This window comes from Lepisosteus oculatus, chromosome 14 (genome assembly GCF_040954835.1).
Source record: "Lepisosteus oculatus isolate fLepOcu1 chromosome 14, fLepOcu1.hap2, whole genome shotgun sequence".
Classification (NCBI taxonomy): domain Eukaryota; kingdom Metazoa; phylum Chordata; class Actinopteri; order Semionotiformes; family Lepisosteidae; genus Lepisosteus; species Lepisosteus oculatus.
Genome location: NC_090709.1, coordinates 11,802,846 through 11,824,970, shown reverse-complemented (window position 1 = coordinate 11,824,970; position 22,125 = coordinate 11,802,846). Strand labels below are relative to the sequence as shown.

The 22,125-nt window shown below is 39.7% G+C and overlaps 1 non-coding gene and 1 pseudogene across 1 annotated transcript; one reads left to right on the top strand and one right to left on the bottom strand.

Annotated features, from left to right (window-relative positions):
* Nucleotides 1-22,125, bottom strand: part of LOC138242769 (zinc finger protein 271-like) — a 735,173-nt pseudogene that overhangs the window by 5,794 nt on the left and 707,254 nt on the right.
* Nucleotides 12,119-12,190, top strand: trnaa-ugc (transfer RNA alanine (anticodon UGC)). Its single transcript has one exon. It is a non-coding gene; the product is annotated as a tRNA-Ala (tRNA).

Sequence of the window (22,125 nt, the reverse complement as noted above, 5' to 3'; positions counted from 1 at the left end):
AAGTTTACACAAGTTCATAACACATCCTAGAAACAAGAGTCTATCATCTCACACATGAACACCGTGGCAATATTGGAAAATATTTATTTTCATAGAACAGAAGTGAAGTCTAGGTTCTTTGAATAATTGGCATTATCCACGTGTTTGTATTAACAAGGGTCTTATGCGCAAACATGAAACGATTAGCTCAGTCCTTTTATCTGGATTTCTGGTCAGTCCTTGGTGTAGAAAACAGCATGAGGGCACACCTTGAGCTCTGAAGACACAGATATGACTGTCTATAAGGACGTTTACAGGTACCAACACACTCGGTACTTAAATTACTGGATGTGATGAAAACAATGAATGCAATTTGTTTTCCGACTCTGTCTGGTCGGGTGGGGGTGGATGTTTTACATTTTAATATAGTGCCTTCTTTTTCTGGCCGTGACGTCACTCTGTGTCGTCGGCACCATACAAAAACCACAAGTTCAAGACCACCAGATCTTTCAATTGTGATCTCTTGATCAGCTGACCCCAGCCTTTGCAGTTGATGTTTGATTTATTATCTGCATCTCTGGCGAAGACCTCTTCTTCCAAATCGTAAGTTTCTTTACAAACTAGAAATGCTATACTATAATTATGATGCTACATTGACGTCCCCACAAATTTATTTTAAAGTAAAGATATTTGAGAAACTTATTTTGTTTTATATCATGGGGAATACCACAAAAAATTAGTAAGCTTTATTTGTTATCATGATATTTCTACACATGCAAGTGAAACTTGAAATGACTTGTCACACTTCTGAATTTAAATTATAATGTTTTGTTTCTGTACATGTTACAAGGAGAATTGAACCCCAAAAAATCTCTGACATGTTACAAATTGCGGATGTGAAAGCTGAAATGATTAAGTGGTGAATGCAATGCTTTAAAACATATTATAAACAAAAGAAGTGGTGATGGGCCTTGGTATTGCAGTTAAAGTGAGTAGGTGGGTCTAAAAAATATTAATTTATCAATTTCTATCTACATATACAGAAACATTTTGATGTGCACTGTAATCCATAACAATGTAAAAAACTTAGTTATATTTTCATTTACACAGTGGAGGGAAGTCCCCATTATCTGTAGGGCACTTTCACTGGGGTTTCCAGAGAAGCACTTGTAGCGGTGAGGCTTATTAATAAGGCATAATTAAGTGTTTCTGTGCTTTCCCAAATTAGGCCTCATCAAACTATTCATGCAGGCTGATTTAAAGATGTTTTCTTTTGATAAGGGACAGATCCCAAAGGGGGATGCACTTAGCTAAGCCTGGCTATCATGATCAATGGTCATCCATTGGCGTCTATCTGTCTAGGGAGTGCCAGATGGACATCTGGACTGCATTCCTAAGTGTCAGGAGTAAGTGACTCATATCTCACCTTGATCAACCAATCAGGGACTGGTAGGGCTGAGTAACCCACGTGGGACTCTGATGCCCATGGAACTTTCAGCCAATGAACGAGCTGAAGTTCCTCCAGGTAAAAACAGGCAACACAGAGGGCCAGAGTGGAATTCTGTGGACTTTTCTAAAGGGAATTCAAAGGAGAATTCCAGGGCAGGACGGCCCAGGAGCAGAAGGCTCCCAAGGGCAGGACATTCTCGCAGCGCGCCTCCTGACCATCCTGCGACCCAGCCCGGACAACCACAGAATAGCCAGTGTGTCCGAGTACCAGAAGTTTCCTTTGTCTAAGAGTCTAGAGCGGAGGTTGCCAGAAAGTAACCAGAGGATCCACCTGAGGTTAGCATCAGCAGCAAGCCTCATGAACAGGTCGGAACTGTGGACAGCTGAATCACTATTCAGAACTAGCTCTTCATCAGGAACGAACCGGTCCTCTTCCTGACCTGCTGGGACCCACAGTCATCTTTTCTCCTGTGCGCAAACTTTGCTAGTTAAAGCCAACACTAACTAGCCGGTCAGTGAGCATCAGCAGCGCACCGTCACAAGCCGCACAGCACAGCCTGGCACCGAGCCAGAGAGCGCGAATTGGACAGCAACAGCCTGAAACTGTTTCTTTGTGCCCGCAGGAGATCTGAATCCCCAGAGATTGGATGAGTATTCAACTTCACTGCATTACAGCTCGATAATTCAATTGTTATCCCAACCAGTTGATATCAATTTAATTCCTAAGAGTTATGTACTTGTTTTGAGTTACTAATGTAGAAGTTATAACCAAGTTCATTTACGAAACGGTCTAAATGAATGATATACTGAACGTATGTCCTCTTGATATATGTAACTCTTTGTAACTGACTGAATATATACCTTTTGTATTCTGATAACCCTCTCGATAAGATCTGTTAGGTTTATATGCATATTCTATGTATTAATACATGTATGCTCATGTATTAGTACCTGTGTGTGTGCATTGTTTGAGTTATATCGCATGGTTGGATTCTAAAGCCATCAAAAGAATAAATTTTGTGATTTACTGCTACAATTAATAATTGTCCCAGTAAATGCCCAAACCCTATAGAACTGGTGCCTTCAGAGAGCACACTACACATTATATAACTGAAAGGATATTATTAATCACGTGAAAATTTGGAAGAAGAACAGTTGAAGACAGGTTTGGTGAAATTCATTTTTTGTTACATTTTTGAGTGTTAATCAGACTTCTCTATACTTTGCATTAAACATTTCTCATAATACCCGGGCCATGGGTCTAGCTTGGGATTCAGCCATCACATGAACGCTGAGATTAAAGGGTGACATCACGGAGCTAACAAAAGAGTAGTGTAAAGCTCGCCACAATTTGTTGTTTGAGACTTCAGTTCTAACCAATATACAGTGTTTTGCATTGATCCTTATTTCTTTCTGGGGATTTAAACTACTCAAAAATTGTTTGATTTTTTTAAACCTTGAGCTTTTCAAATCCATGTACTGCACTACATATTTGTAATTTTTGATTGTTAATTCTTAATTGTGTATGAAAGTAGATATCAGACCTACTGCATGCAATAGCTTATTGAGGAGCTGTTGCCTTTCTATTGTTCCATTACCTGTAGAGAGGGGTTTATAATGTACGTTGAAGTACCTGCCTCTTTGAAGTTCTGAGCATCTTTGGGAATGTTTGCATGGTTTACATTGATTGTATCATGTCCCAGAAGCAACAGGCATGAAACTGGTGATTCCACTATTGTAGTAAATGTAGTAGAGTTAACCATTTGACAATAGATTATGGTCTGCCTTCACAGAGCATAGAACAGGATAAAATGAGTTTTGTGTGAGCTTTATTAAGTTATACCCTCACACAACAGAGTATATTAAGGAAGAACAGAGTTGGTATAAAATTACATCATCTGGTGTGTTACACTGTTACCACACTTAAGAGACCAAGTAAATGTACTGGATTAAAGCTCTGCATTGTTCATTGTTATTCTGACATTGTTAAACATTTTACACATTGTTTGGTTACGAAAGTCGATGTGAGGACAGGATTTGTTTTTTTGTATTTTAAACAATGTATGTTGTTGCACCATAGTACTCATTCTACATATTTGCCCTTCATTCCAGGATTCATCACCTACAGGCACTGTTAGGAGGGTAGGAACTTAACAGTACTAGCATTCAGGCTGTGCTGCCAGACATAACCTGACAAAAGAATATACCCAAGTGCTGCAGGGCTGCAAAGGTAACAAAGAATCAATATGTACATGCATAACAGTGTAACTGCAAACTATAAAATCACACATAAAACATCACACTTAGACCAAAAAAAAAGAAGGATACAATGCTTTTTCTTCTGAAGAAGTTCTAGAAGAAATAGGTGAAGCAGGGGACCAAGAGCCAAGCTGTTCCCTTGATGCATGCCCGACAGCATTGGAAGACTGGGTAACAGAAATCTGTGAAGAATGCAGGTTGCTTGCTGTGGACAGTGGTGATAGAGATCACCTGGAATTCCTACCGGAGACTGTTCCTCATCTCACCAGGCTTGCTTGATATCTCCCACTCTGGACTGGCTTAATGGTTCCACTTTTCAAAAGTGTGAACATCACTGCAAGCTCAGCCAGTGTGGAGGTGGATTTCAAAATCCTAAAACGATCAGTGCTGAAGCATGAGTTGACAGGTTCCTTATGAAGCACCTAGCACCCATAGAAGGTATGAGAATATCAATGGGTGTTCATGGTGTTTACCAGCAGTGTGAGAGGGCCATTATCAGTGCTACCACATCCAGCTCTCTAGAACAGCAGAGCGGAACACTTGTTATGAGTTCTGAAAAACAAACAGAGCTCAAAAAGGACAAAGAACTGGTGTATACATAAAATCTGAGTTGTTTGGAAAATTGGAGAGGGCTTGCTGCACCACCTAAAAAACGGAAACCATCTTTTTATCTTGTGCCTCATTCTGAGTGGTTACACATAGATTATTCTGTTCCTGTGAAAAAAGCTGTAGTGGCTCTGGTGAGGAACTGAAGCAGCAGAGACCTGCCCCCAGTAAAGGTGAGTGGAGACACTGTGAGTGTACTGAACACTTGTGCCTTTGATGTCAGTGCCTATGCAGTGCCTATTGTGACAGCAGGACTTCTAGCAGCTATGTTAATCAGGCTGTAGATAGCATCTACAACTGGTGAAACATTTGGCACAGAAAGGTGTGCACAAAGATGTTTATGTTCTAAGAGCTAAAATTTTGAGGGACATTTTTGGTGCAACGAAAATAGTCAGGGCTACAACAAGTGAGGGCTGAATGTAACATTTCAGAAATCATAGCAAAAGTGTTCTTAACAGTGCCTAGTGTGGTAGCACTGAGTCGGCGCTCATCGCCAAGTTGTCCCCTCCATTGTGGAGTCACGCAATATCCCATTTGTTTCTGTAGATTTGAATACGCTGAGAGCAAGAGGAGTAACAGGGCTATAGGAGGCTGTACAGAAACAAATTAAATTAAGCCAATCCAAATGTCTCTCTCAAATTGGTGACATGGGAGATTGGCTGAGTCATGAAGAAAACACTGTGCAGTCTCAAAATATCTTTGAGAGTCAACTTTCAGATTTTCAACATAACCTGGAATTAAATGGGAAGACCTTCAAATTAAGAGGTGTCACTGCGGTCTGCCCACCTGCCAGCAAACATGTCCTGGGTCATTACATTGCATACTGCAAAAGACACGACTTCATCTGGGATAAATTTGATGATCTAACAAAGACAATCAAATCTGTGTCTTCAGTGGTCAAGGTGTGCCCTCACGCTGTATTCTATACCAAGGTCTGACCAGAAACACAGAAAAAAATCTTCACACATCCCTTGATGCCTATGTTTATTTAAGAAGGAGACAATACGAAACTGAATACTTCTTCAGATTTTTAAAAAAGGACAATGCTATGAGGTATTAAGACTTGTTCGTTAAAGCCTCTTTGTAAGAGCATACAATTGTTTGCTAATGTCGCTTTTTAAGGCTACACCTGAAACTCTTCTGATACGGGTATGATATTGGAGACAAATGTAATTTTCCTATTCACACAAACACATAGAAGATAATGATATTAAATGCAAAATCCACCGCCGCCCCCTACCTGGGCAAACAGAGGAACAGAGTTGCGGAATTGTTACTCTCGCGCTGGTAACAGAGAGCTTGAACTTGGCAGACAGGGTTACTGGAGGTCAAAGTCACTGTGCATGGTCACGTGATCACCGGAAAAACAAGGCGCTATATCTCGGGAACGAAAGCAGCAAAAACGCTACTTTCAACGGCACAAACCAGCACAATCCCAGTACTAACGAATGAGGTGAGTTTCATTGTTTGTGCTGTCTGTAGTGGGGGCAAATTCACGGAGCTTACTATTCGAATGAAGAATCTCTATCTGCTTGTTTGTTTAAGTGTTTAGAGAAAATTCCAACGACACTACTCAAAACTTTGCCCCTCTACTGAGCATATACTTTATTTCCCCAATATAGGAAACAGAGCAAATAAAAGAATTACCATTTAATAACATGCAATACCAGATGCAATCTCTTACCATCTTAAGAGCAAGAGTTCACATGATAGTAAATCAAAACCTGATAGTTTCCACAAAAAAAGGGTCTCTTGCGAGATAAATATTCAAGAAGCCGCTACAAATTATCATCTGGTACCTATGTATATCACCATTCTCTCTTGTGTGTTAAACTTTCAGCAAGGAAAAGTATTTTTTGTATGATCCAGAACCTTGAATTGCAACAGAAAATGGTTTTATATATATACTATGTAGCAAGATCTCTCAGTAACAAAAACAAAACCACAATAATTATTATAAGAAGGAGACATATTCTCCTTATATAATAATTAATACGTATATTATATTGACATTTATATTGTTTATATATACACACATCACAACTTGTTAAATATTCACTTTAAATTCATGAGCTCTTAAGCCCTATCTGGTAGTGAGGATGAATCAGATGTTAAATTGAGGAACAGTAGCTTGAGCCCCACCCCCCAGACAGACTGAGAAAGGGTTCACTGTCACACAGATGAGCACATTTGACAATGCAAGGCTCCGAACCGCTGAAGCCACAAATACTGCTCTTGTGTCAATGTTAGAGGGTTTAAAAGACATTCAACACACATTTTTTATTGATCCATGGCATAACTTGTCCTCCCTATTCACTAACATTATAAGACCATGTCCCAGTTTTCAAACTGTACCGTAAGCCCTTCCTCCAGGTCCACACCTCCATGACACAACATAAGAAGTGTGGACTTCAAGTACATAAGGATTTGAGAGGCACCGTTACAAAAAGGGGGGATGGGACGCCACGTGATGTCAGCGGTTTGTTACGCGGGTCAAAACGCTTCCTGTGGTTGCTGCTGCTTTTGCAGTGAGTGAGTGAATGTGGACAGAACTTCTTAAATATGTTTTTTATCCTTTCTCCATTCGCAGGCTGATGAACTTGAATCTCACCGCGTCTATCCCCGAACCGAAGGTAGTTGAATTTATGTAATTTTGTTTTACATAAAATATGCAAGTTTTAAAACCATAAAAAATAATATTTTACTTTCCAATTGTGGGGGGAAAGCAAGCGCTATCTTGATATTAGTGGTTCTATAATAATTAAGCCTGCTTTACTACACCAGCTACATCACTTCTTCGTTGGGTATTCCTCAGACTATATTCAGAAGATGGCAAAACAGAGCACAAAGCAACTCATCGTAGCAATTAACAGGGTCTAGGAGGAGAAGCTGACCGAACAAAGTTACCGAAAATAATTTCCGTAAGACTCTTTTGTGCTCTCCAGAAGATTGAAAAGGGCAGCGGAGGACAGTCGGGCATGTAATTTCGCGAAAACTTTTGTTCTGTCTAAATTGCCAGTATTTAACACTGCACTGGGGGGGTTAATACAGACACACTGACTGGACACTCCAGTACATGAACACTGCACTGAGAGAGAGGGGTTCATACAGACACACTGGCTGACTGGACACTGCTGAACAATGCAGTACATTAACACTGCACAGAAGAGATAGTTACCGCCACGTCGATAAATAATCTGCCCACAAACATTTCCAAGACTCCAAAGTCTCCTAAATTGGCTTTCACATGGAGAAAGTGTATCAATTGACGACATATTTCTGTCCAAATTTAAAGAACAGCAATAACATTAATGAGAATATAACCAGACCACAACTAGTTTAGTTCGCAGAAAAGAATCCCTCGGCAACATCACAAACCTTTCCTACGTCGCTCTGCATCTCTCCACTACAGTTTCAACAGTGAGGAAGTTAAAAACCCCGTTTTTAAACACAAACGTTACTAATTGAAAGTCACTGCACTTACCCGACGGCTCCGTTTCTTCATTTGTTTCTGCAGTGATTTCACAGGGAGGCATGAGTCCAACATGATCCGTCTGTCCCTGATATCCTCCTGCTCTCGACTCCTTCTCCCATAACTGCAATCGCACTTTAAAGGTCTCGTTTTCCTTCATTCGCGTTATTTCTGTCCCGAAACTGTCCTCCACACACTGTGTGATATTAATCACGGCCCGACTCACCAGGATCTGGGAGACGCTGTGGAGTTTGTCTTGAAACGAGACTTGGGAGTCAGACATCGTGTTTCGGAAAACTTCTGAAACTTCATACACAAACGATTTGAGCAAAACCCCCATGAAACAGTGAAGCTCGTTTTCCTGCTTCATTTGCGCGATTTCGGCCCCGAAAACATTGTCGACAGACATGATTTTAATCAAGACCCGTCTCGCCAGAACCTGGGAGATCCGGCGGAGTTTTTCTTCAATCGACTTCTCGGAATCATCTGTCCGGTTTCGGAAAACTTCTGAAACTTCGTGGACGATCGAGCTGAGCACAGTCTCCATGAAAGAGTGCACCTCAGTTTCCAGATTAAGCAACAGATTCTCCATGTTTTTCAGAGTCGATCTGAAAAACACAAACAATTCCTGCAGCTGCAGTGGCTGTAAACACGTGGGTTTGAACACAGAAAGCGAAACGTGGTCAAACAGAGGACTTCCGGGTTATCAGATGAACTTTCCTTAGTGACCGTTGCTATGAACCACAAAAATATTAGTCGAATAAAAATAATCTGAAAAAAAAATAGTCCAGAATAGATATTTGCGTTATATTATAGTGTAACGTATACGGCCGACATTTTTTTATTATTTTTATTAAATGTGTAAATAATTTACAAATACAACTACAGGAGCAAAAATGGATACAAGAAAAAAAAAACACGGACAGAAAAAAAATTAACTGCCAGAGGTAACGATGTAAATTATATTTTTTACATATATCAAATGTTTTCCTTGCTTTAGCATTTTTTTTCATTGTTATAGAATTTAAATAATATTTCAACTCCATCTGAAAAGTACTAAAAAGGGGAGTATTATTGGACCATTTTGATTTTATGAATGTGAAATTTACTAAGAATGACTAATAAATTTGCTATAAATAAATGCTTTTTTAAAAAAGTTCTCTTACACAGTACAATATCAAAGTCCTAAAACCTACAAAACACCTTTAAATGCCTACAAACAAAACTCTGCAAGTCCGTCCAAAACAACTTCACAAACACACACCTTACAAGTAAATGTACCAAAGATTCCCTTTCAACCCGACAAAAAACGCACAAATCATCCTTCTCATGCTTAAATTTAGACAGTACTTATTTAACTGGATAAAACCTATGAACAATTTTAAATGATATCTTTTTAGCTTTATTTGTAATACAATATCCATCAGGAGTTATCCAAAGTAACTTCCAATTTATATTTTCAAATGGTGCGTTCCAAAAAGATCAACTTGACACGCACGCCTTTCCTGTATAAAATAAAAATCATCTCTCATGTTTTTACGAAACAAATCGCTTTTCTTTTTACAACATTTCGAATACCGTTAATTTAATAGAAACATCTACCTTAATTTCTTATTTATTCCGCACGTCTGCAGTCACTGTTTACATGTCTGCATTGTTTACTTGTACGTTGTCTACTGTTTGTACAGTATATTGTCTTGATGCACTGTCTGTACTTTGTGTAAAGTATTGTAACGCAACGGGGGCTCAGGCGGGCGCCCTTGCCGCATCTGGTCGGCCCCATCCCGACTGGAGGCTCGAACCCGGGACTTCCACGTCTCTCTGCAGCGACCTAGCCCCGTGAGCTAAAGAGAGATCTCTCCACAGCCCAGTAGCTGTGGTCCTGCTATCACAGAGAAGGGCGGTGACGTCACCCGCTCTGGTACGCCGGCTCTTACACAGTGCCTGTCGGCCGTAAGCGTTACAGTATCTATATCTATGCTCTCGCAGTCTCCTTCCTCACCGCTCCTGCTCGCTCGACACTCAGTCTCTATGCCTGGGATCGTTGAATCTCTGTCCAAGTCTTTTGGATCTTAATGACTATATGAACAAAAAATAATTTCATGTTTACAAATTTGACACCCACTCAATTCAGAGTGCACATGTTTCTTGTTACAGAGGGGAAAAAATGCACATGAAATTTCTCATGCTCACCTATAAGGCTCTGCATGGCTTGGCACCTCAGTACCTGTCTGAACTATTATCGCCCTACTCCCCACCTCGCAACCTTCTCTCTTCTAATTCTGCTCTCCTAACTGTTCCCCAAGCCCATCTACATTCTGTGGGTGACAGGGCCTTCTCCTGTTATGCCCCAAGCCCTGGAACTCTCTCCCCAAGGATATCACAGAGTCACCTTCTCTAAACTCCTTCAAATCCAGACTCAAAACCCTCTTCTTTAGAAAAGCCTTTAATGAACTGGTTCCATTCTTCACCCCTCTGCTTTTCTTAGTACCACCATCCACGGTCTCCTCTATATATTGTAATTGTGTTTTATCTTGTGTATTTTTATTTATTGTTGTTGTCATTCTGTAAAGAGCTTTGAGAAGCCACCTTTTAAGGCTCTATCCGCATGTACCCCATGTATTAAGAAGACCCCCATATTAAAAAAATCATAAAAAAGAAAGAACACTTTCACAACCCAACACAAGGTTGTATAAGGTGAGGGGGGCTGTCTGGTGTGTAAAACACTTGGTTGTAGCATTGTGAATGCTGTGCTTCAAATGCTATTGAGTCATGAAGAGGACCTCCCTATCCCAGTGTATTGCATGTCTGATTGGTGCCATATTGAAAAAATCATAAAAAAACTGAAAGAGGTTTCACAACCCAAAGCAAGGCTGGGAAAGGTCAGAGGACCTGCTTAGTGTGTAAAACACTTACTTGCAGCATTGTGGGTGCTGTGGTTTAAATGCTATTGGCTTGTGAACAGCATCCCCCTATCCTAGTGCACAGTGCCACATTCAATAAAACCATGAGAAAAAGAGATTCACAACCCAAAGCTCTGCCAGTCTTCTGTGTAAACAATCATGGACATCATGATTTGAACATCATGGGTGCTGTTTTTAAAAAGCTGTTGAGTAAAGAATAGGAATTGTCCTGTAGAATGAAAACAGGAAATAAAGAAAAGGTTTCAGAAATAAAACAAAGCTTTATTCCCATGCTGACAGTCTGGGTAATTGGAAACTGCTGTTCTGCTTCCTATGGTCATATATGGGTTTTTCGCATGAAACTCTATTGAGCAGTATTTCTGCGTTGTGAACGTATGTATGTATACAGCGGTCCCCCAGTGTTCCAGATGGTGCGTAATTGCGCATCAATCAAAACCCCGAGTGTCAGAAAAGAATAATAAGCTCACTGATATGTTTATTTCAAAGTCGTGGTCTTTAAAATGCATTTGGTTTAAAGGCGTTCTGTGTTATATGATATGTGATATGGACACAAGAATATTCGTGCGTGGAATAAAAAGACAAACTGAAGGCTGTGAGAACATTCACAATGTACTTTATACACAGAGCAATTGTATATACAAAGCAATTGTTTCATAAAAACGCTACAGGCGTGCCAAAATCGTTTTTGTACTTCAAGCTAACTTTACCCCGGTCAAAGTGATGAAGACACAGACATTCAATGAAAACGAATTTGATTCACTCAAGGCTCCGCTCTTTCGTTGTGATGTCATTTTAATTAATTTTAGCTGTGATTAGGTGTCGTTTTTGTCTCTTTTAACTTAAGAGTTAAAGAGTTTAAGAGTCTGCTCCTTTCTTCCTGGTATAGAAATAACATGTTCCATGTTTACAACCACCACTATAAATTATTTGTTCAGCTCTAACGCCTGTCTGCGTTGACAAGGCATCTCAAAATGACATATTAAATAAGAACACGATCCTTCCGGTTACCATTCCTGTGGTTGGAGCGTTGTTTCGCCCTTTTTCGTTCTTCTACAATATTTACAGACAGGGCTTTATCACTGGAGTTGTACAGAAGAAGTGTGCATCGGTCCATGAAAATCATCAGTCCTGCTGTTGTTCTATGTGTAGTTTAACCGAGAGCACTTAAAAGATGCAAAAAGCTTTCAAAGAAAACAGAATTGAAAGACAGTAGAGTAAGGAGGTAAAAAAGCACTCCCCCGTCGAGGAATTAACCACCGTCGCCCGTGTGACTGGATATAAAAATAACTGATTCGTTTTTGCCCAGTCTCTGGAAGCTTCAATGCGATTACTTTTCCTTCCTTATTTCTTCATTCCCATGAATTTACTCTGTAGTAGAGGAAACACGAAAGTGGGAAATTGCAGGCATTCTCCATGAGAACACACCATTGGGGATGTAGCTCAGGGGTAGAGTGCATGCTTTGCATGTATGAGGTCCCGGGTTCAATCCCTGGCATCTCCATGTGCTTTATATTATTGTGCTCACCTCGCAATCTTCTGTTGAGTGAGAACTCTTTGTCGGTGTTCATAGAGAGACAGGTTTACACAATTAAGTTCAGTCACACACAAAGTGCTACAGTGTTGCTCTGCTGTATTAAATGTACCTCCAAAGCATTTAGTTCTGTTAACTACAACAAATGATTTGAACTAATTTAACATCATATTCAGGAAATCCAGAGAGTCCTCCCTCTGGACTCCGCACTGAGCTGAAAGCTGCGCGAACTCCTCACTGCGTGTCCTGTACTGTTACAGGTGCTCTCGTGTAGATGTGGAGCACAGCCATAAGGACACTTTGAACTTTTTCCGTATGTGAAGGAAAAGGCAAAAGAGCATGAATAGTATTAATCGTATAAAATATGCATGGTACAACTCGAGAAAGTACTGAAGGACTAAACAACGACTTTTGATGATTACAAGAGATTCAAGAAACACAACCGTCCGCACACGGGCTTGGATTCTGAACGCTTAAGTTAAGACAAAGCGAAGGATACGAACTGTAAACTCTCTTACAGTTTGTGAAATAAAACAATTTCTTACTTTCTTAATAATTTCTTACTGCTTATAGACGATTTATTGCATTTTAACAAAATCACAATTACAAACATTTTGGGTTAAACTGTTATTCACACACTCTAACGAAGATAAACGTTAGTGTCTTCCGGTGTGTGAGCCCATTTCTAATAAGAATAAAAAATAAATTATATAAATTGAATTGTTCTACTTTTTATACTTACATAGTCTTATTAATATTTCAGTTAAATATTTTCTTCTGTAGTAATACTAGTCTCGATTTACAATTTTTGGACATTGTGCATCTTAATTAACTTTGTTATTAGTTTCGGTTTTGGAAAATCGCGCCCAGAAGCTACCAAAACTGGTAATGCAATAGCAGCCTTCTGGGTGGAAAACAAAAAGTATTTCTTGGTATGAATCCTAGCTCATTTATAGGCGGCATTCTAGGACTTCTCGCTTCAGAAATCCTGTCAACGCATCGTACGTTTCTACTCCATCAATATCAGCAGTGTTATCACTACCAAACGCTAAGAATAGATCCTGGCAATAATTCATGAGATCTTCTTTGGAAAATTGTTTATTTTATTTTTACAAAATATTTTCAATACCATCCAAAAAGTCGAAAGTTTCAATTGCATGCAACTGATGAGATCTCTCTTTGATGGAAGTTATAAGTACATCCAAAACACGTTTCTTGTGGATCCAGAAGAGGACCATTATGAGGCTCAAAACATGCCTGTCTCTTCTTTTTTTGAGGACGAATTGATTATTGAGGTGTAATCATTGGTTCAAAACCCAAACATCTGCTATTGCTGTTGTTTCTTTGATAGTTTCTTCAAATCCTTCAATTGATTTTCTATATCGAGGGATAATATCATACAAGTTGTGGTTTTCTTTTAATCACCAATTTTATTAAAATTTCACCTTCTTTTACAGATGTCTTGCATGTATCACAAGATATAACAGTCCCCTTGCGTCCTCAGGTAAAATGTTTTAAAAAGTACAACAAAAGTACAATATACTATACAGCATTTATGGTTACATGTATATTAAAATGAAGGTACATATACCGAGATATTAAAATACAATTGTACAGTCCAAACCTAATAATGCTTGTGAAGTTCTCCACCAAATCTGCACTGTAATTTTGAAGTATGATAGCTGAGAATGCAAGGTGAGTATGAAATTCAAATTAATTTCTTGGAAGCTGCTGATGTTGGTCGTTATTGAGCATTCCAGATCATATTCACTTAAGTACTAAATTGATTACTTCTTGTAGCTTTAAACGTGCACAATATTCGCATTTCTTGCAAATATCAAGATGTTTTAGGTGTCACTGAGAACAATAATCAAGTTTGAGCAGATATTATGCTTACATGGGAATCACAAGACGTGCTCCTCTAGGTGGGCTTGAACTACTAATCTTCCGCTTAAGAGAAAGAGTAACAAGAACCAATGTTTTGCCAAGTAATTTGAAGACCTAGATAAAGAAACGTGGTGCAGAATGAAGAAGCACGGACAGGGTTTGAACCCTCATAGCCAAGATGTCCACCTACTATATGATGTTAATGGAGGCATACATGTTTCCATGGGATATTTACTCCTGCTTCCAAACCAATATGCTGCAGCGATATCTGATAATGGTACTGTCACTGCTTGTGAGCCACGTGTTTCAGCTGTCAGCCTACTATACCATGTTCAACCAATGCTAGTAATATTACTGCTGTAGTAGAGGAGCAAGAGAGGTGCAGTCGGTAGAGCTGGTGACCCTTAAGTTCAGAATTGTGGATTCAAGGTTTGTTTGTGTCCTTTCTGATCCCTCTAATCTTTTAGTAGGACAGTGCAAGCAAAACATGATAGCGTACAGTGACAACCCAATGTCTTATTTGCTTTGTGTAATTCAGCTTTCTTACCACTTTGGGGCTCGATTCAGATATCGTTGTTATAGCAAGGGGCGAGCAAAGGCTTTCCTAAATCAAGGTTGGTTTGCTCACAAGTAAATATAAACACTTGAGCGTTTGCTGTTTGAAGACCGCACTTTGTCAAAAATACTGCGGTTTCTTAATTTCACATAATGGTATTTAGACGGGGCAAAGTAGTGTAGCCCTTGTGCAACTTTGATTAGCGTTTGTTATTCGGTTTTGAGGTTTGAGGAGCGTAATGCAAATCGAACTGGTGAATAGAAAATGAAACAGGAATCACTTCTTGGGCTAAGAAATCCAAGAAGCATGGAAACCTGTGGATTGTAACACTACAGAACACTCACAAATCGCAGTGTTGCTGCTTTTATATTTCAGTCTTTGACTTTAGAATGCACACCTTACCGGAAATCTTTCTTTACTTACAGACAGCTCAAAAAGTTCTTAAGGCAGAAATTGGAGCCCATCTAAAAGTTCCTTTCTGCTAATCACATTTAAGTGTTGACGAAGCATTTTCCTGCCCATCATGTTCTTGATAAGCGGTTTCTCTGTTTTCCTCCTATTGTCATTGTCAGCACAATAAGACGGAACAATACACAAAAAATAAAAAAGTAGCTGTCAGAAGTGGGATTTAATCCCATGTTTCCATTTGGAGACCAGAACACCCAACCAAGATGAAAGACATTAGTTCTCAAGTCTGACACCTTAGACAACTCAGCCATCCTAACAAGTGATGACAAAACTTGTGCTGAATTCACCAGTAGTTCACTAAACTGAGTTTCTTCCTTGAACAGATTTGCTTGTCTACAGAGTAAATTGCAAAGTCCAGGTGTGCAAAGCTCATGGAGACTTATTCACAAACACTTACTGCTGTAATAAATGCAAAAGGATCTTCCACAAAGTATTAGTTGGGGGAGTTCACACTTATGCAACCAGGGTGTTGTAGGTTTATTAGTTTCAATTTTTCCAAAATTTTTCTCTTGAATTTTGTTGGTGGCAAGGTCACATTAAGGATGGAAAGACATCTGACATGATTTATCTTGATTTCTGGGTTAACATCACAAAAACCTGCAATTTCAATAAGAGTGTGTAGACTTTTTATATCCACTGTACAGTCACTTCCTTTGTTAAGCGCCATGGGGCAACCTAGTTATTGTGAAAGGCGCTATATAAAATAAATTTAATTTAATTTAATTAATCCAGAGCATCAAGGCACTTTACAAAACATGCATAGAAAAGTAGAGTATAAATTTGTAAAACCTTAGTTTCTGAAGTAACTGCTTGGATAATCCAACTGCCACTGTTGTTACTGCTTCTGCTGCTAATACTACTACTGTTACTACTACTACCACCATGACTTCAGATTCTAACACTAATTCTGATACTAATACTCCTGCTACTACTACTGCTGTCATTACTAGTAATAGTGATAAAAACAGGGCACTCACAGATCTGTGGATGTGGGTCTGGACTCTAGAAAGTGATTCCATTCGCAAACAGCTCTGGACCTCAACACCTGTTGATGGATCACTTCTGTCAGACACACCAGTGGAGCCCAAGCCCAACTTCACACACACTCACACACACAGATATACACCCACACAATCACACACATTATCACACACTGACAGACACACATCCAAACACTCACACACAGACACTACACAGACTACCAGACACACACATAGACACTACGAATACTTATAGACACACATCCACACACTCACAAACACTGACAGACACCACACACTCCTCACAAACACCACACACTCACAAACACATCCGCTCATAACTACAAATACACTATAAATAACACTAATACAAATACCAATTATATCGCAACAGTAACACTATCACTAAGACTTACACTATCATCATCACCAACACTGACACAAAATACTACTACACTTATAATACTAATAATAACAGTAATGCTATCACTAAAACTAACATGACTACTAGTGTAAAAAATCTAACCTTATCTATATAATTATCATTAATATTAACAGGAAAACTAGTATTAAAACAATCAGTAGCACTATCATCATTAATACTCACATGAACACTAGCATTAATGTTAAAACTACCGATTGTACTCACACTAATATTAACATGAAGACAATATTAGTATTAGTTGCTATCCGTGACGTCACACCGCTCTTTGTGACGAAGGCGAGACACCTAGCAGTGCACAGTGACTTGGCGCCTGTCGCCGTGGTTACCATACTTGTGATTTGTAAACAGTGGAAAAATGCATTTCAGCTTTTACTTACACAAATTTATCAACTTGGAATACAGTTTTTAAGAATTTATCAACTTGGAATATAATTTTTAAGCTCTAGCATACAATTCCTAAACAATCATTTGAATAATAATTCTTTAATTTCTGATTGAACATTATTAACACTAAAGGCGCTATTGTAATTGATCGATAGAGGCTGTATTGACTGTTTTCTAGATATTTAAAACAGGGTCAGTACTCACCAATCAGTGAAGATAATCGATTATTCTACGGTTCTTCAGTTGAATTAATTGGTTGTCGATAGATAAGTGATCAATAAGTCTCCTCCGTGCGCTCCGCGCGCCTCCCGCGGTCTCGCTCTCTGATCCCGGCGCTCTGGCTGGTGTCTGTGACGTCACAGCGCTCTTTCTGACAGAGCAGAGCGCGTCTCCGCTGGAGGAGACTCCTGTCCGGTGCCCGGGGGGCTTTTCTTACACATATAACATCTCCAAAAATAAAGGCGATTCATAACAGCTGGAAATGGAGAGCGACAAACCGAGGAATACAATTTATGAAACAAAAAAATAGTTTACTTCACAGACAAATGCGTTGTATAGCATACTCCCGTAGAGCAGAAGAGAAAGGGCACAAGTCCCTGTAATAAGCGCTTTTAAGCGTTTTACACGAATCTCCACAGAACAGAATCCAGGAGGATCAGACTCCTGATCCTGGAGGTTGAAGAGCATCTCCTGGTTTTATTTCCACTCGAGCTCTCAGTTCCTCAGCCAGTTTGATGATTTAATTAACTGTATCACTGTTATCAGACTCTGTTTAACTGTATATAAGACTCCGTGAGAGACGTGTGGGAGACGCTGTATCCCAGGGCTGGTGTGGAATAACACACAGACAGGTCTTCTGTGTGATCTGAGCCCCACTGCTCAGAGCTACAGACTGGTCAACTGGTCACTATTGTAGACAAGACAATCGGTCTGCTTCTGCTGATAATCATATTACACTTATAAGAGTAGCAATACTGCTGTTCATTAAATCAGTAAAAAATAATAATAAGAGATAATCACATATTGCTCAATTTTCAGTCAAACACTTCTGTCTCTAAGAGGCTGTGAGAAAGGAGAAAACGGGGAGATGTGACCTGAGTCCAGGCTGTTCTGTCTGATATTATTTATGTAGCAGCACTGATTGTCTCAATGTTCTCTGGTTCTGAATTGTCGGGATAAAGAGAAGGATGGAGATGAGCTTCTGTCTGTTCAGGAGGGAGGAGTTTGGGTAAAGTACTGAGGGACCCAGAGCTCTGTGTGTGAGTCTGAGCTGTGAATCTGACTGAGAGGAGATACTTTTTTTTATTCTGCCTCTGAGAAGTCTTTTCCTTTGCCAAGCAATGTTACATCCCCTTCAGATACTCTGCACAGACTGTCAGAGTGAGAGAAGAGGAGAGAGAGATGGACAGATAAGAGCACACGCAGCGAGAGAGTCAGGAAAGGGGAGAGAGAAGAGAAGGAGCAGGAAGACAGTGCAGGTGTTCAACCACACTGTGACCGCAGGAGACAGGAGGCTTTTCTCAGCTGCTGAGGAGCTCAGTGCTCATGGCCACTCAGGCTCAGAGGCTCTGGCAGCAGTCAGGTCTGAGAGCTTCTCCTCATACTGACACTGGAGCTCTGAGAGTCAGCCTCCATTCTGACAGGAACAGCCCCTCCTGTTCAGCCCTGAGAGACACACAGAGAGAGCTGTGTGGGGAGAGGACCTGTCACCCTGTAGAGCTCTGAACACTGGATTCTCCAGTGTCTCCCTGTGCAGCACTAGAGCTCTGAACACTGGGCTCTCCTGTGTCTCCCTGTGCAGCACTGGAGCTCTGAATATTGGGCTCTCCTGTGTCTCCCTGTGCAGCACTAGAGCTCTGAACACTGGGCTCCCTGTGTGTCTCTCTGTACAGCTCAGCTCTCAGCTGCCTCATCACACTGACACCCACAGCCTCACAGTACAGCCTGGCTTCCTGTGCTGGAAGAGCTCGGAGGAGCAAAAACCACAGACTCACTGCAGAGCCTGACCTGTAGCTCCAGTGAAGCTCTGCCTTAAATCACCGCTGTATTAACAAGGACTGAACTTTTTTTTTATTATTTTGTTGCTTTTTCTAATTTGAAACTGACTCCTGCTCTGCGGCTCCTGCTGCTGCAGCTATTATGGTGAAGCTGTAACACAAGAACTCTGCTATATTGAACAGGAGAGTTTAAATACAGCATAACTGCTAATACTACTACTGCTATCACAACTGCTGCCACTGATACTACTGCTGCTACTAATATTTTACTGCTTCTCCTACTGCTGCTTCTACTACCTATAATAATAAGGAAGAGGATGTGAGCTGTTACCTCACACTGTTCAGACTGGTGGTGCATCAGTCTATCAGTATCAGTTCAGCTCCACTGTGCTGTTAGAGAGTCTCAGTCATGCAGTCAGCTCCACACAGAGAGACACTGGGGCCACAGCTGGAGGGGCTGGAACATCTGTGTGGACTGGAGCTGCGCAGGGACAGACTCAGGGTCTGAGGGACTCAACTGGAAGAGCTTCTGTCCAACAGGCTCAGTACATAGGGGACAATCACTGCTGAGCTTTTCTTTCTTTTTCATCTAAATTATTGATCACAGACACAGGACAGCCAGTTCTTATTCAGTCCACCTTGTCTCTGTATTCCTGTGCTGACCTGAATGACCTCACTGCCACCTTGAGCACAGGCTCTCCTCACACTGCCCTTGACCATGACCAGAAGACATTACTGTCTGGAGACACAACAACTCTGTGAATCACTGAAGGACACCAATCATTGGACACTGCCTGACACAGACAGCAAGAATTACAGGACCATATATGCACAATTGATTATCTTGATACTGATTTAAAAATATAATACTTGTCTACAATTTTTTTAGTTTAATATCTGATCTCTTCCTGCCCCTGCAGCACCTGCAGCCCTGATGTCTGTATCTGTATCTATGTTTCCTCCAGTGACACACAGAGCTGCTCCTGTCTCTCCTCTCCTCCGCGCTGCTGGGAGTGTCTTCAGGGAGAGGAAACAGTGATGTGTCTCTGATATATATGGAGAAGACTGAAAGGGCCCTGTGTGATTGGCGTCCCGCCTGTGTGAGAGGTTCCTGCTGTCAGTCTGAAAAGGCAGTGCTGTGTGTGATCGGCGGGGCGGGGGGCTGTGTTGTTACTGGGGTCCAGGGTGCGGAGCAGTAGCTCAGTTGCCCTGTGGGCTCAGGGGTGAAGACAGGGGTCTCAGCTGCACTCTGTCCTGATGACAATGGAGAGCTGCCTGTCCATCTTCTCTCTCGCTGTCCTGGTGCTGCACAGCTCAGCCAGTAAGTGACCAGTCTTCTCCTGTCCAGACAGACCGACAGACAACAATTGGAATTAAATTAAGTAAAGTTTTGATGGAAATGGAGCAATAAGTGGGTTGAACAATTTTTAAATTCAGCTTTGTGGGTATTCATAAAAAATATTATAACTCTATTTTATCTTGGTCTGTAAGTAAGGAAATATAATTAGTCGTGTCTAAATATAATTAGTTGCTTTTAATTTTTATTGGATTTTATTAAAATATTCTTAAGATTTCTAAACATTATATAATAATAATGTTATAGATGGATAGAGCAGAAGCTGGCCATTATCACCCTCTATTGATAATTTGTGAAAACATGAAGTGTATAAAATCTTTAAAAAGTTATTTAACTTAATCGTTACTGTAATAATAAACTTTATATATAAGTGATAATTTGAGTGATATGCTGTGACATGTGAAAACGTCTTCATTTACTCGAAAACAAAAAAAGTGTGAGCAATAAAAAATGTTTCTAGAATAATATCATATTATACAGGATGATTCAGAAATACCCTGGGTTGTTTATTGTTTTATTGTGTTCAATTCTGACTCCTCAGTATTGTATTATGACAGACTGGTGCATTAATAGAGATACACGTGTTTTTAAATAGTGAATTATTATTGAGACTGATATTAAATTATTACAGACTGATGTATTAATAGATATACAGTAAATGTGTTATTACCACCTAAAGTGTTTATGCTAGAGAATTAAGACTGGAGTTTTAATGCTGCCATTATATCTTTGGTGTATTCAGACAGTCCAGGTTTCTATCGTTAAGTGTGATATTCAGTTGCTGTGAAAACAAGTAGTTCCTCTAGGCGTTATAAGAATATGTGTTCCAATATGATAGGAAGTTATGAATGTGAATTCTTAATTTTAAAGACATACAATTACATTTTGAAAATGTAAAACATTTTCAGTCATAGGACAATTAGCTCTTGTATTTTACAGTGTGAAAATAAAATTGATATAAGTATTACCTGGTTCATTTAGACCAGGTTTGCTTGTTTTCACATTGAAAAGGACAGGCTGATAAAGGTTACATTCTTTATTGCTTTATAAGCTATAAAGTGAAAAACATTAACAAAATTGTGGAAATTCTTAGTATTGTAGATGTATTATTATTAACTGGGGTCTCATCAGAAACTGAGGTGTAATATTAATAATTTAACAACTACAAGACATTGTGGCATTACAGGAAGAATTAAAAAAAGGTAGTTGTGTTTTGTGTTTATACAGGATTTGTCTATTATTTAACAGCTAAATAATTTAATTTGTGTTTTTAGGTTAGTTATCTAATGACAGGGTTTTTTTGTAAATTGTGAAGTTTTAATAAGAATGCTTTATTGTTTTTGACTACATTCGAAATCTGAAATTATCATCAAATGCAATTATATAAGTATGAGTAATACAAATTAAATATTTAATTACATGTTATCATACAAATGCAATATTTAAAAATTAATTCGTAATCACGGGACTCAAGTTTAGATTTTTGAGCAGTTGCTCAGGACAACATCATAATTAATGTATCTGTGCCTATATGTTAAACCTGTCTGGTATTTTTGAAAAATGTTGTTCTTTAATATAATTTAATCTGATGATCATGTGTTAAGTTTTGATGTTGGCAGGTAAAGGCTAGAAAATCATTGTCAACAATTCACATACAGACAATGGGAATATACACCTCACACACATTTCAGTACAACATGTGAAGTACCTGTCAGCCTCTGACCACTGTTGTGACCACAGGTCCCACTAACACAGAAACACTGGTCCCAGGACATGGAAGCCACAGAGTTAGTACAGTGTCCAGTATAGTGACCACAGTCTCCTGGAACCC